The sequence below is a fragment of the Hippopotamus amphibius genome, chromosome 5 (assembly GCF_030028045.1).
Source record: "Hippopotamus amphibius kiboko isolate mHipAmp2 chromosome 5, mHipAmp2.hap2, whole genome shotgun sequence".
Taxonomy (NCBI): domain Eukaryota; kingdom Metazoa; phylum Chordata; class Mammalia; order Artiodactyla; family Hippopotamidae; genus Hippopotamus; species Hippopotamus amphibius.
The window spans coordinates 14,985,199-15,000,366 of NC_080190.1; positions in this window are offsets into that span (position 1 = coordinate 14,985,199).

Consider the following 15,168-nt stretch of genomic DNA (forward strand, 5'->3'; position numbering starts at 1 on the left):
GCACAGAGAGCACCACCTATTTTGGAGGCTTCGTTTCTATTCAAGGGTCCGTAATAAGCCCATTAGAGTGGGTGCCTTTGCAGGGGAGGGGCCGAGGAGTGAGCATCCAGGATGAAGTGGGAAAGTGGGGGAAAAAAGTGGAAATAAACCAAGAAATGGGCCTGGCAAAGACCAATGATGATAATATGCTCAGAGCTGAGACAGATAATCAACTCAACTTCCTGTGCACGTGGTTTTCCCCAAAGGGGGCTGTGGCCTGTGTATGCCTAGAGAAGGCAAAGCCTTTCAGTACAGAGTTGGCTGTTCTGAGCACACAGGCTGCTTGTGGGTTACATCTCCCGGGGCAGGCAGGGCTGTGCTTTGTCTCAAGCCAGACTGACGGGAAATGAGAGCAGATGGGAAACGAGGTCCCAGAAAGAACGGAGAGCATCGGGAAAAAGTAAGCTCTCTGGCTGAATGCAAAAGACACAGGTGGTCTTCTGTCTTATTTTGTTGTTTTTTGCCTTTTCCCTCTTATCTTCTTTATAAACTTTTAACTGTTTAAAATTATAACATTTAAAATTATAACTGAGGGCCTTATATGGGTAGATATGTTACTTATAATAACTATAACTTAAAGGATGAGGGTGGTTGTGGGGCTATAAAGTGGCCAGATTCCCGTATTTTATGTGACGTGGTATCTTATTAGCTGTAAATGGACTGTAAAGTGTGAAGGATGTGTATTGTAATCTCTAGGGCAACCACTGTAAGCGTTATACAAAGAATAGTGAAAGAGCTAACAGGAAAATTTTAATTACATGGGATTCTGTAAAGTATTCAAATACTTGTAAAAGGCAGGAAAGGAGGAACAGAGGAGAAAAAAACAAACAAACAAAAAAACCAGAGGAGTCAAGTAGAAAACAAAAAATAAAATGATAGATTAAAATCCAGCTATATTAGAAATGAAATTGCGTTCAGGGACACACAATGAAAAGACAGAAATTGTCAGAATAGATTTTTTTAAAAACAGTCCCGCCTCTATGCTGTCTATAGGAGACTCCAAACATAAAGACACAGGTAGGTTGAAAGTAAATGGATGAAAAAAACACTATGAGGTAACTAAGCATAAAAGGGCTAAAGTAACTTCATTAACATCAGACAAAACAGATTTCAAAACAAAACTTTAAATGGTGATGTAAAGAAGGAGCTTTCGTAATGATAAAAGTGGTCAATTCACTAGAAGACATAAGAATGATAATGTGTATACGCCCAACAGTAGAGCTTCAAAATGTAAGAAACAAAGCCAGACGGAATTAGAGAGAGAAAAAGACAATTTCACAATCCAGATTGGGGGAATCTAACACCTAGACCAAAAAATCAGCAGAGGTAGAAGATCAAAATGATGCCACCAACCTCCTTGGTTTAATTGAGACTTATTTACCCTGAACAAGTAGCAGATTTCACATTCTTTTCAAGTGCTCATGGAAGGTCTCAGCCAGGATCTGTCCTAGAGAATTTTTTTTCCTCCTTGAAGCCAGCTCTATCTGTTGTTGAACACACACATAAAGAGTGAGGCTACAATTAGAAAAAAAAAAATGCATTTTATTTTCATTCTCTTCTGATTTCTTCTGCATACTGCAAAGGCACATTTTCTCTATAAAATTTAACCAAATCTACTGTTCTCGTTTTAAGACAGAATGGCAAAGCAAATGTCAATTTACTTGAAGAAGACCTTGCTGACGGCCAATGAAATTAAGTCATAGATGCTCTAACTTAATAATTCAATCACTGAATTAACTGGCTTCATGCAGTATTATCTGTAAAATGTGGGTCTCCAGGTTTGGCCACTTTAATAGAATCACTAACCTGTCTGAGGACATTTGCTGTAATTGAAGCCTGCAGAGGAGCCAGCCAGCTGTGAAGGGCAGCGTTTCATCAGCTTTATGCCTCAATTCTCTGCTCTTGCCTGGACTTCTGCAATCATCCCCAGTGGCTACTCTGACAGCCACCCAGGCCTCCCACAAGCCACCAGCTTGAGAGAGCTCCAAAACACAAGGGTGGTCACACCACTCCCTATCTAAACCTTCAATGGCCTTGCACTTGGGATAATGTCAAACATCTTCAATGTGGCCCAACAGGAACTGCCTGGTCCGGTTTCCATCTTCTTTTGCCACATTGCTCTTGCCTCTGATCTAAAATTGGATTCCCTTATAATTATCTGGGCTCTTACATGGCTTCAGATGTCTTTGTGTATCACGAGGGTCCCAGCATTGCAGCCTGAGGACCCCTGGCCTGGAGGCCCTTCCCATCCTGGTCATGCAGCCTCCACACTTCCTATGTCACTTGGCCCCTGTCATCCCCCTCCAGACACAAAGGGCTCCTTTCAGTAGGGTTCTCTGCCTCAGGGCCTTTGCACTCTCCATTCCTTCTTCGTGCGAGTTCTTCCTCTCCCTCTGTCTGATTATCTTTCTCACTCCTAGTTTCCCATCTGTTCATACATCCTGTGCACCTTCTCACCCCAGAGCCTTTGCTCAGGCCATTTCTGCTGCCTAGAATGTCCTTCCCTCTTCCCCCTTTTAACTAGTTAGTTCCCCCTTAGCCTTTATGTCTCAGATCAAGACATAGGTAGGTTGAAAGGAAATGGATTGAAAAGTATTTCTTCTCAGGGAAGTCCTCCCTGAACCCTATGCATTTGTCCCCTGTACTATATATTTCATTCCTGGTACTTCTCCTAATCACAATTTTACCAATGTGACTGCGATTAATGTCTGACTTTTGCATCCCTCCACCACGCAAGCTAAGTCCAGGGCAGGGCCTCTAGTATCTTGGTCCCCATGTCACCCCCAGCCCCCCCCAAGCCTCATGCTGCCTGGCACAAAGTATCAATAAATGCAGTGGTTGACTCAGGTTCCCTGATCACTTAAGCAGTGCGCGCCCTCTGTGGGTAACTCGTGGAATTGACCTCTATTCTCACAGGCTGTCTAGAGCCAGCAAAGTGCTATGCCCAGTCCAGCTCATGTGCCTTTGCAAAAGTGACATCCTCCACCTGCACTTCCACCCCTTTTCTTCTACCTACCCAAGCCCCTGCCTCCTCCTACCTAGTTGGGCTTGAAAAACCTTTTTCCCACTATCCCACCAACTCACCAAAAAACCCACTCAATTTATGACCCCATAAGGAATTACTGTCTCTGCTGGTTAAAGCCTCAAATAATTGAGTCATTCATGCCCCCTCCCTCCCCAGCAGTTACCTGCAGCCATCCCGCCCCCCAGCCCCCCAACCTCTGTTCCTTCTTGACTCTGAGTCTTTGCTTAGGCAGATCCATCCCTGCAGAAGGAGCTTCCTGCCCTTGGGAAGGGGAGGCCAGCAGGAAGCAAAATGCCCAGATGTCCTCGCACGGTCAGGTTCTCACCATCGAAGCCAAAGGCCCGTGGCCATGGGAGAGGCGTCCTCTGATTCTGTAGAATGCCTCCTCTTTCCTCTTACCGCTAATCCAGGTCACCACCTCCTGCACCAGCAGCCCCCTCGCCCGCTCCCTGGCCCCGGGTGCTGCCTCCAGCCCACCAGTGACTCAGCGGATCTCAGTGAACCACTGCTTCCGGCGAGCCCCTGCCCGCTCAAGAGCCTGGGGTGGCGCCCTAATACTCTTGTGTAAACACTTCTGCCTATGTTTTAGGCTTAGGGTCGTCCACAGTCCACCCCATCGCACCCCTAGTTCCCACTCTCTGCTCTCATCAGACTGGCCCCCCCAGTGCCCCAGCAATAGACATTACTCGTGCTTTCCTCATCCCTCTGACTTTTCAAATCTTATTCGTAGCCCAACCCAAGTCCTCTCTCCATACGATGTCAGGCCTGGGAAGACCCACAGCCTGCCCTGGGCGTCTACCTCTAAGAACACACAAAGCCCTGATGGCCTGTTCCCCACAAAAGCACCTACCAGCCAGCACTGTTCCCCAATAGGTTCATCTGGGCTTCCAATAATTTTTCTTTTTTTCCAACTGGATCATTAGCCCCTTGATGGCAAAGGCAGTAATTCCTTCCTCTCCGTCTCTCTCAGTGCACTGTACAGAGTAGATCCCTGAGACCAGCATCGAACACACAGTGAGGGACCTGGGCAGAGTCATCTGTCCCAGTGGGTCTGCCTCAGTGTCCTCATCTGCACGTGACCGGGTAGACCTGCCCCGTCCAGTCCAGCAGTCACTCACCACCCGTGGCCACGGAGCACCTGAAGTGCCACAGGCCAAACTGAGATGTGCTGTATGTATAAAATACACACCGCATTTCAAAGACTTAATATGAAAAAATGTAAAGAATTTCATTAATGTTTAGTATTGTTACATGCTGAAACAATAATATCTTAGAGACACCGGGTTAAACAAAATATATTATTAAAACTAATTTCATCTGTTGCTTTTTACTTTTTTAAAACATGGCTGCTAGAAATTAAATGACCCATGTGGCTGGAGTTTGTGGCTCACAGTATATTTCCACTGGATAGTGCGGGGATAGAACATCCGTGCTGGAAGGTGCCTCGGAGGTTATTGAGTCTAATGGCTGCCTTCTCCACAAGAAAAAGCAAGACTCAGAGAGGAACAGAGCCTTGCCTGAGGTCACACAGGTGTGAGGTCAGGGCAGCGAGGACTGGAACTCTGCTTCCTGGGCCTTTGCGGTTTGGGGACAGCTAATGTGCAACACTGGCAGGGCTGACAGGTGGGTGCCCACAGGTGGTCCTCAGCAGCAGAGGATGCTGGGAGGGACGAGGGACGCAGCTCTGTGGAGGCTCGCGCCCCCACCTCCCCACCCCCCGCTCAGAGCTGTCTTCACTCACTTGCTGTGCTGACCGCACACCCAGACATCCGCAGGGCAGGAGATTTTAGTGGATAATCAATAGTCCAATAGGGCAGACTGCAAAGCCCCAAACCTAATTATTTTGTTCAGAAACTTGTCTGTAACTAAAAGGCATCTGAGGAATCACTGTCACCATCTCTGAGGGGCGAGAAAAATCCAGTCATTATGTCCAATTGGATTTACATTGACTGTTGTTGTAGAAGATGTTGTCTCCCTGCAAAACCAGTGTTTGGGTGCCACAGGGAAACACACACTCACACACACACACACCCTCACACACGTGCATACATGTGAACACATACACACATGCACACGCACACACACACACACACAGGAGAGCTGTCCCTTTTCTAGGAGGTTTTGGGAAGGTTCTGGTCCACCCTTTTTGCACAGGTGGCCACAGCTGCTGTTACCTGGGTGACTTTCTAAGTCTTTTTTTTTTTTTTTCAGAGTTCCAATCATGATTACTTTATTTCATTTCCTGCAGGTTAAATAGGCAGGTCGTTCTCTGCTATGTCTTATTTTTGAAGTTCCAGATTTTGTCACCCTAATTCCTCTGAGGAGAGCAGAAAACGAATCCCTTTAAAATGGCCACATGGAGAGACTGAGTATCTTCCGCAACCCCAGGACTTTGCCAAATCCCCTAAATGAGAGAAAATATTTAAGGGTGAGAAATCTTTCAAAGATTAGTTGACATTTGTATGTCAAGTCACTTGTGTGACTTTAGAATTGCAATAGGAAAAATCTGGAAGCCTCCTGAGTGTCGGCATGTTGGGGCCTGTGAAAGTAAGTGGTGGTCACCCTTACGGTGAAGTAGCCAGTGGCCACTTCAGAAGATGAGGTCGTGCAGGGTTTACCACGGAAAAGTATCCAAGACATTCTTCATTCTTCATTTTTCACTCTTTGATTTGTGAAATCAAAGCTCACAGGACAGTGTGTCTGCTGTGAGCCATTTAAGAAAACAAGTGAAGTTACCAAAAAGGCTGCACGCACGTGCACTCATGCAGACAGAATGCAGACGGCTCAGTCCTGGGTGGGTGATGGTCAACCCACAAGGTACTGACTGTATTTAGTTCTGGGAACTAAAAATAGCAGGGGGGGGAGGAGAGAGTAGGAGGGTGGAGATTTTTACTCTCCACGGGTAACTTTATGCCCTTCCAATTTCTTTTCGTATTCTTTTTATATTTTATTATTATTATTAATTTTGGGGGGGCTGCATGGGCTCTTTGGTGCTGCGTGCGGGCTTTCTCTAGTTGCAGCAAGCAGGGGCTACTCTGCTGCAGGGCCTGGGCTTCTCATTGCAGTAGGCCTCTCCAATTTTTTTGAACTGTTGTTTACCACAAGCTTCTATTGCTGCTTTCTCTTATCTTTATTATGGAATATATCGTACATATAGAAGAGGGCACAAAACATATGTTTATAGTGTAAAAAATAATTGTTCAGTGAGCCTCATGCAACCCCTCTGCCCCGGGGTCAAGATAGAAAACTCAGCTGGAAGGCCCGGAGCTCCCAGGGGCCTCTCCTCTGTCACAATCACCTCCTTTCCCCTAGACTCCTGACTTGTTAGATTTTCTATTTCTTGCTCTTTTCACAATTCTACTGCCTATGGTGTTTCCCTAAAAATATAACTGAGGTTTGCCTGTTTTTTTTTTTTTTTTTTTTTTATAAGTGGAATCATCCTGTAGATGTTCCTTCTCTATCCGGTTCCTTTTCAGTCTCATCAATATCACTGGTGAGCTTCATCTGCATCATGTATACCTAAAGTTCATTTCTGTTCACTGCTGTATAGTATTCCACTGTGGGACCATATTGCAATTTCTTTGTTCATTCTGGACATTGGGGTGTCCCACATGTGGGGCTGTTATTAGCAACACTGCTGTGGAGATGCAGGGCCCGAGTTTCTTCAGGGTCCGTGGCTGGGAGGGAAACTGCTGGCTCGTGGGATGCCCACAGCGTCACCCTTCCCAGCAAACGTCAAATGCTTTCCAAAATAGTTGTGTGAATACATGTTGCTAATTTTTAAAGTTTTTTTTAAGGTCTTTATGCACATATAATATGAGAAGGTGAAATGGGTTGTAAATTGTGTGCCGACAGAAGGGCGTGCTTCAGATCTTGACACAGGCTTTTCCCTCCACTCCCCACAGCTCACATCTCCCCAGAGATGAGGGAGGGGCTGGTTAGCAAGATTGCTGGTGACACTGAACCCCACACAACCCCAGAAGGAAGGGATTCCCCAAAGCTGGTAAAGCCAAGTGGCTGCTGAGCCTACACATCCAGAGGCAAACAGCTCATCCTGCCATCTCTACTGCAGGCCCACTGTGTGCCAGGACCGTGCAGAGAACCTGAGCGCCCCTGATCTCCTGACCCACCTGGCCATGATCAGGCAAGAGAGCACGTGTCAACAGTCCCACACAGTGGGGTAACTTCGCCAAGTTCAGGGTATTTAGATAGAAGCTGTTCTCGCTTCCGAAATCTCTCTTTGCTCTTTGCATCAATTTGGACTTCAGAGAGAAGTCTGAATATGAGACGACTCAGCCTAGGGGTAACAATACCGGCGCGACCCTCGAGCCGGCCCAGGGAGCGCGACGGCTCTACACAGGATTGGCCGGACCCTGTGATTGACTTTGGGGGAACACTCAGGTAGCCTTTGTAATGGGGCCTGGTGTCCCTCAGTCACGTGTTGGGAAGAAGGAAGGGAGGATGCTGCCGAGGGAGGGAAGGAAGGTGACAGAGGGCCCGCCTCCACCCCACCCCACCCCACCCCCCGCCCCGGGCCCTCCTGCATTTCAAGAGAAAACCCAGGAAAGGCTCAGGGTGAGAGTGGGGCCCAGAGAATAAGTAGCACCAACGGGGCCCCAGCACCTCATCTACTAACATTTCTTCAACAAGCATCCTGCCCTGAGAAAGCACAGTCCAGCTGGAGGGATGGGACAGACCCGGACATCAATCACAGGGTGGGCGTGTGGAGGCGAGCGAGAGGCGGGGAAAGAGGGGCAGGGCAAGGGCGGGGCCTCGACGTGGGATCCAGAGTCTGAGAAAGCAGATGCCTTAGGAGAGAAGCCCTGGATCTACTCGGAAAGAAACAGAACAGGATTTGTTCTCTTTCCACTGCTGTCTGAGCCAGGTTCCTTTCAAAAGACGACACAAACAGATGGAGAGACATACCATGTTCCTGGACTGGAAGAATCAACATAGTGAAAATGACTGTACTACCCAAAGCAATTTACAGATTCAATGCAATCCCCATCAAATTACCAATGGCATTTTTCACAGAACTAGAGCAAGAAATCTTACAATTTGTATGGAAACGCAAAAGACCCTGAATAGCCAAAGCAATCTTGAGACGGAAAAATGGAGTTGGTGGAATCAGGCTTCCTGACTTCAAACTATACTACAAGGCCATAGTGATCAAGACAGTATGGTACTGGCACAAAAATAGAAAGGAAGATCAATGGAATAGAATAGAGAACTTAGAGGTAAGCCCAAACACATATGGGCACCTTATCTTTGACAAAGGAGGCAAGAATATACAATGCAAAAAAGACAGCCTCTTCAATAAGTGGTGCTGGGAAAATTGGACAGCAACATGTAAAAGAATGAAATTAGAACACTTCCTAACACCATACACAAAAATAAACTCCAAATGGATTAAAGACCTACATGTAAGGCCAGACACTATAAAACTCCTAGAGGAAAACATAGGCAGAACACTTGATGACATCCATCAAAGCAAGATCCTTTTTGACCCACCTCCTAGAATCATGGAAATAAAATCAAAAGAAACAAATGGGACCTTTCTTTGTTTAAAATGAAGGCAGGATGTCATCACCCCAGGCAGGTTTACACACTGCCTTCCTTCTGTGTATTCCTTCCAATGCACTTCTTTCTGTGTTTCAGTCTCTATGTGGCCCAACAGCCTGGAGAACCTGCAGTCTCCTTAGCATCTGCATCACAGAACATTCCATCTGGAGAGAGCCTTAGTGAATCCTTGGCCAGTGGTTTTCATTCCTAACTCTCTCTCTCTCTCTGTCTCTCTCTGTCTCTCTGTCTGTCTGTCTCTCTCTGTCTCTGTCCTGTCTCTCTCTCCCTCCCTCTTTTTTAACTTATGGACTTCTTTCTTCAACCAAAATGTTACAGGGAAGCAAAATATATAAAACAGAGCAAAGCCAAGCTACTCAGGTCAAAATGGAGGTAAGTGACTGGGATCTTTGCCTGGGTTTCAGAAAACTCTGTATGAAAACCCATTGGCTACTTCAGCCCCCTTGTACTCTGGGGAAACTGAGGCCTGGAGATGCAGTCCTGACCATAAGCTCTGAGGGAGCAGAGACCTGATTGGTCTTGTACCACACTGAAACCCCAGCACCCCAACCCCACCCCAAGTCCTAGCACATAGTAAGTGCTTAGTAAATACTTATTGGATAGTGACATACAAGCAATGTTGACTGTCTCTGTGGGGGTCATCTGTTTTTCCACACATGAAGTTGCTTTCCAAAGAGACTAAAAGGGAGCTTGAACCTCAGAGAAGTCCCTTAATTGCCTATGTCTTGAATTTATAGCATTTGAAAGGGTTTTATTCTCTGATCTAAATGGCAAGAACAAAAGCACAGCAGTAAAGAGCTCAAGAGGATGAAAAGAAGCCATAATTTGCATCCAAGATGGAGGTGCCCTTTGTTGTCCTGCATCCAAGTCAACTTCAAAGTTCTCTGCTGAACAGATAGATGCACATCGGTCACCATGGCAACAACCAAACTGCCCAGCCTGCCCAACCCTGACAGCCCAACTCCAGGAAGCAGGGGGTGGGGGAGACAGAGGGGCTATGGTGGGTGGGGAGTCTGAGCACCCGCTCAGCCTGACCCTTGGTCATCCAGCTGTGTTATGGTTTCTCTGTTGGGGGAGGGAGGTCTGGGTCACCACCTCCACCTCAACACACATGAGCACCAGCTACATGCCTGGGCATCAGAAGTGCTCTTCTTAAGAGCTATACCTCAGTGCCTGGCACACAGTCATTGAACAAAAGCTTGTTCTGTGTAAATGAATGAAGCAGCATCCAGAGTCACCTGAGAACCTCTAAAATCTGCAAATGCCAGGCCCCTCCTGAAGTCAGCTGCATCAGAATCGCTGGGAGGTACACGCAAGACTGGGGGGGGGTGCGCTTCTTAAAAGCTGCACACTTGCCTCTCAAGTCAGAGCGAAAGAGAGAAGAAAGCAGAGTCAAGACAGCCTCCCAGGCATGTGGCCTGAGCAACTGGAAGGCTGGGGCTGCCACTGCAGGATGGATGGGGTGGAGCAGGGCCCCGGGAGAGGTTAGAGCTCCTTCTTGCACTTGTTGAGGGGGCGAGGGAGGGGGAGGGGGAAGAGGTGCTGGGGAAGCAGTTGTGAGTCTGCAGTTCTGGGAAAAGCCAGGACTGGAGATGGTGTTTTTATCCACCAGAGTGGATGAGACCAAAGGGACGGAGTAGAAACAGGGAAGAAACAAAGGGTCCAAGGTGTAAGCCCTGGAGCCCAAAGAGCCATCAGAGACAGAGCATCAGGCAACGTGGTGTTGTGGGAACCAAGAGAAAGAGACAAACACAGGTTGGGGGAAGAAGGATGCAGTCACGTCCAGAGACCTCAGGGTACCAAGTGGGAAGCCGAGGAAGAGTGCCTCCACCCCACGTGTGCCGGGGTGTTAGCCACTGAAGGTGCCCCACCTGGGGCCCTTACTGCATGAGCCCACAGGATTGGGACCGCCCCAGGATCAGTGGGGCTCACTGAGTGTCCTGCAAGCTGACTAAATGCACCCTTTTCCCCAGTCACTTGGCGGAGGGGTGGTGCTGGAGAAAGCAGAAACACGGCATTTTTTGCCTCCTGATCATAGTAATGGAGAAAACTAGGAATTTTTTAGGCGCTTGTAAAGCTGGGCTATAGCACTTCACATGGATTATCTTGTTCAATCCTCATGACAGCCCTTTGAAGTAGGTACCAGGCTGCCTGTCTTCACAGGCAAAGGCCCTAACCATGAGGCTGCACTGTCTCTTCCTGGTCAGCACATTGAGGGTGTTCCTGGGGAAGTTTCTGGGCTGGCATCTGAGTACCTTCCTCTTGCCTCTTTGTATCAGTCACTTTCTTTGGGGGTGTCTCTGGGCAGTGGGCAGTCTCACCACCAGGCAGAAACCAGGGCACAGATCTTGTTAGTTTGTGGCTCAACCTAAGGTATTCACTGTGTGCCTGTGAGGCCATTGATGTGGCTGCAGGGCATCCAGTGGCCAATGGCAAAGTGGCTGGACCCCTGCCTGGGGAGGACACTGGGTCAGCAGGAGGCTGGCTGAAGGGGTGGACGGCATTTCCTTCTGTTGAGTACCTGTCTGCCAGGGGTAGGTTTGTGGATGTTTATTCAATTTAACGGTCCCTCTTTAAGAAAAAAATACAAAACCCAGCCAAAACTAGGTTTGAATATGAATACTTATTTAGAATGAGAAAAAATAGCAAATTAAAACGCCGACAAATACAAAAATATACAAATGCGTGAGCAGACCATCAGGGTGGAGCCAGGACCCTGAGCAGAAGCTTCATCCATTTCTGGGTAAATCACCTCTGCTTTTGACACACTGACCTTGATCAGAGTGAGTGGAAGTCTCTGACCCTTTGTTGCAAGCACCACCTTCTGGGGCTCGGCCTGGTCCACCCCAACTAGGGAGGGGATAGTGTTAGGGAAGGTTCCGGCAGTCCTGAGCAGAGCCCACTCCAGTGGTCTGGCACAAGTGCTCAGGGACAAAGGCTCTGATCTGAGCACCAATATTTACCTTCTGTGTAGATTAGTCATAGGGATTTATCCATGCAACAGACATATACCGAGGACCTACTACACACCAGCACTGTGCCAGGGCCATTTCACCATGAACCACTCAAATACAACAAAAAGTTTAAGTGTGTAACACAGACAGAGAGCCTGGCATGTATTAGTTGCTCATTAAAGCTCATTAAAGCTTCTTCCCATTTGCCAGGCACCCTCCCAAGCTGAGGCCAAGGTCAGAGCAAGGCATCCAGCAGCCCATAAGCCAGTCTCCTAGGCAATCAGGTCAGACCGCCTTCCCACCCATCAAAGCAGCAGCTACTCAAACCCCGGGGGTCGCCACCACCACAGGGGCCGCCCGGGCCAATCCCCTCCTCTCTGGAGAGACTCAGAAGCAAGGTCACAGTCAGGACGGCCTCTCCGGCCAGGTCTTCTGACTCCTAGTCCCTCTGTCCCCAGCAGCCCTCCCAGGAAGCACTAGGCCCCCCCAAGCCCCTTCCGGTCAGAGCTGGCCTGGTCCTGGGCCTCTGCCCGCTCCCACTTAGGACAGTGGTTCTCACTGAGAATGCGCAGCTGCTGAGAAACAGAACAGGAACCACAGCCCCAACAACACAGCCATTCTCGGGCATCACCTCCAGGGCCTCTGACCCAGCAGATTTCAGGTGGGACAGGGCACCTGCACATTGTAGAAGATTCCAGGTGTCTTTCTTGCAAGTTCGTTAAGTTCTGGAAGGCCCTGCTCTCCCAAATGAGGCCGGAGGATCTGAGAAGCATCCAGGGTGAAAGGGAGCTAGTGGCAGAGTTACTGACAGGACGCCACCTGTCAAGTGGCTGAGACTCAAGTGGTAACATTTCAGGCACTGATGCGAGTTTTGGAAGGACGCGATGTGAGAGATGCGGGACAGCTGAGGGGCCCCCTTGAGAGGGCTGCTCTGAGAACATGGTCCGAGATGTTGCTTCCCCGGGGGTCCGACGCTTCCCTTCCCAGGGGACCACGGGGCTAGGGGCGGGGGCGGGAGGGGGAGACACCCATTCCCGGAGGCCTCTTCCTTCGAGGCGCCGGGCGGCGCAGACGCCACCTGCTGGCCTCGGAGCGCGGGGTCCGCGCGGTCTGGCGACGCCACCTGGTGGCCACTCGGGGAAGGACCCAGCTTGGGGTCTGGATGTGGCAGCGGTCTGGTTAAGTGGTAGCTGCTCTCCTTGGCATTTGTGCAGCTAAGCTCTGCCCAGAGTTCTCCCGCAAGTGGCAGACACTGCGAGGGGCGGATGGGAGGATTAAAAGAGAGAACACTGGTGACCAAAAAACATCATTTCATTTGGGCAGCTCTAAGTTTGGAGAGGCCCTAGTTACAATCCTGTAACAGAGGAAGGCGTTATGGTGGATGCAGTTGGAGCATGGGGGAGACCAGGAGTCAGGGGACACCACCCAGAGGAGGGGACATGTGGGCTGAGGCATGAACTTACGCCTTCATAGGTCCTAGAAGGGAGAAGGGCATTCAGGCTGAGACAACAGCTAGTGCGAGTTTCTCAACTCTGACCACACACTGGGATTGGTTGGGGACCTTTTAAAAAGCCCAGGTGTGGGATTTCCCTGGTGGTCCAGTGGTTAAGAGTCTGCCTCCCAATACAGGGGATGCAGATTTGATCCATTTGGGGGACTAAGATCCCACACGCCCAAGCCAGCGCGTGCCGCAGCTCCTGAGCCCACAACGAGAGATCCCGCATGCTACAACTAAGACCTGACGCAGCCAAAAATTAAAGAAGTAAATACTTTTTTAAATATTTGGGAGGGGGCAGGGGGTGAAGGGGAAGCTGAGACGAAGCAAGAGAGTAGCACAGACATATATATACTACCAACTGTAAAATAGATAGTCAGTGGGAAGTTGTTGTATAACAAAGGGAGTCCAACTCGAGGATGGAAGATGCCTTAGAGGACTGGGGCGGGGAGGGTGGGGGGAACTCAAGGGGGGGGGAGTCAAGGAAGGGAGGGAATTACGGAATATATGTATAAAAACAGATGATTGAACTTGGTGTACCCCCCCAAAATAATTAATAAATAAATAAAATTTAAAAAAAATTTTTTTAAATAAATAAAAAGCCTGGCGGCACTCCCAACCAATGACTTCGGGATCTCAGGGGAGAGGGATGGGGAGACACATGAATTCTTTGAAGCCCCCAGGTGTCAGTGTACAGGCAAAGTTGAGAACCACCAAGCAAAGGCTTGGAGGAATGAATTCCTGCCCAGGACTGTGGAGTGAAAAGCCCAAGGTGATGGAACATGGGGTGCGTGGGGCAGACAGGCAAGAAATGAGGAGTAGGGAGGCACGCTGGACCATTTCCTCAGAACTGCAGAATATCCACCAGCAGAGGAAATAAGCCAATGATTGTGACCTTTCCTTTGCATACTCTGTGTCCCTGACAAACGGCATGTTTGCATTTGAACAGGACTCTCTACCGCCCTGGAAAGGGAGGGGCTGAGAGGTTGAACATCACCTGTAATTACCTCCAGCTTTCTGAGGATATGCCTGATTGTCTTTGGAATCCTCTCTGAGCCTGGAAAACAGCAAGCATTCAATGAATGTTTGCTGAACTGAACTTTGAATCCGATCCTGTGCTCTCACGGGAGTGGCCAGTCTTGATTACCTTTGGGTTTGAGGGGCTTTGCTGCACAGAAACTGGGCGACTGTGACTTCAGGGATGTCAGGAATCTCCTCAAAAACTCTAGTCCCAGTGGCTGCTGCCTGAAATCCCACATCTTTCAGTGGTTCTTGTTCACACCATATCAATTCCATTTCCTGAGGTAGGTCTTAAAGAACTGAAGGGGCAAAAAACTTAACAGTTTGGGGGAAAAGGAGGAAAGATACAGAAAGGAAGGCATGCAGCCCCCTCAGAGAGCTGGCTTCCTTTCTTTTCAAACTGGAACCCCCTGGCACTTTTCATTGGTTCTTGCAATTTTTGTTCTATACCCTGGAGCAAAATTCACCCTTTACCCAGGAGCTGACTGATTTGGCCAATCACAGGACACAAGTTGGTTTTTCCAAGATTCTCTCAAAAAGCATTTAAGAAACTTGGATTCTCTCCAGTGAGACATTTCTAATAACTGACCATGGAAACCGTGCAACTCTTGTACTACTCCAGGCATGAGTCAGCCAGTTCATACATGATTTGGTACATCTTCTCCCAGGCTGGGGTCCTCAAGAGCGACTCTGAGACAAGGCTTTGGTGCAAGTGGGTTATCTGGGGGTGATCTCAAGAGGAGTGGACACAGGAGACAGAGAAATGAAGGAGGCCGTACTGGGTGCATTCACGGGCAAGTGAGGCTTGATTCTGTCGACTTAAAAAAATGCACACCATGAGAGTTGGAAGTTAAGTTTTATTTGGGGCAAAATGAGGACTGCAGCCTGGAAGACAGCATCCCAGATAGCTCTGAGAAACTGTTCCAAAGAGGCGGGGGGAAGATCAGTATATATGTGGTTTTGGTGAAAGGGAAAAACATGCAATCAAGCACAGATTGTTTACAGAAGGTTTCTGCTAGTCTCATGCTGGCTCGTCACAAGGAGCAGTTGTCACC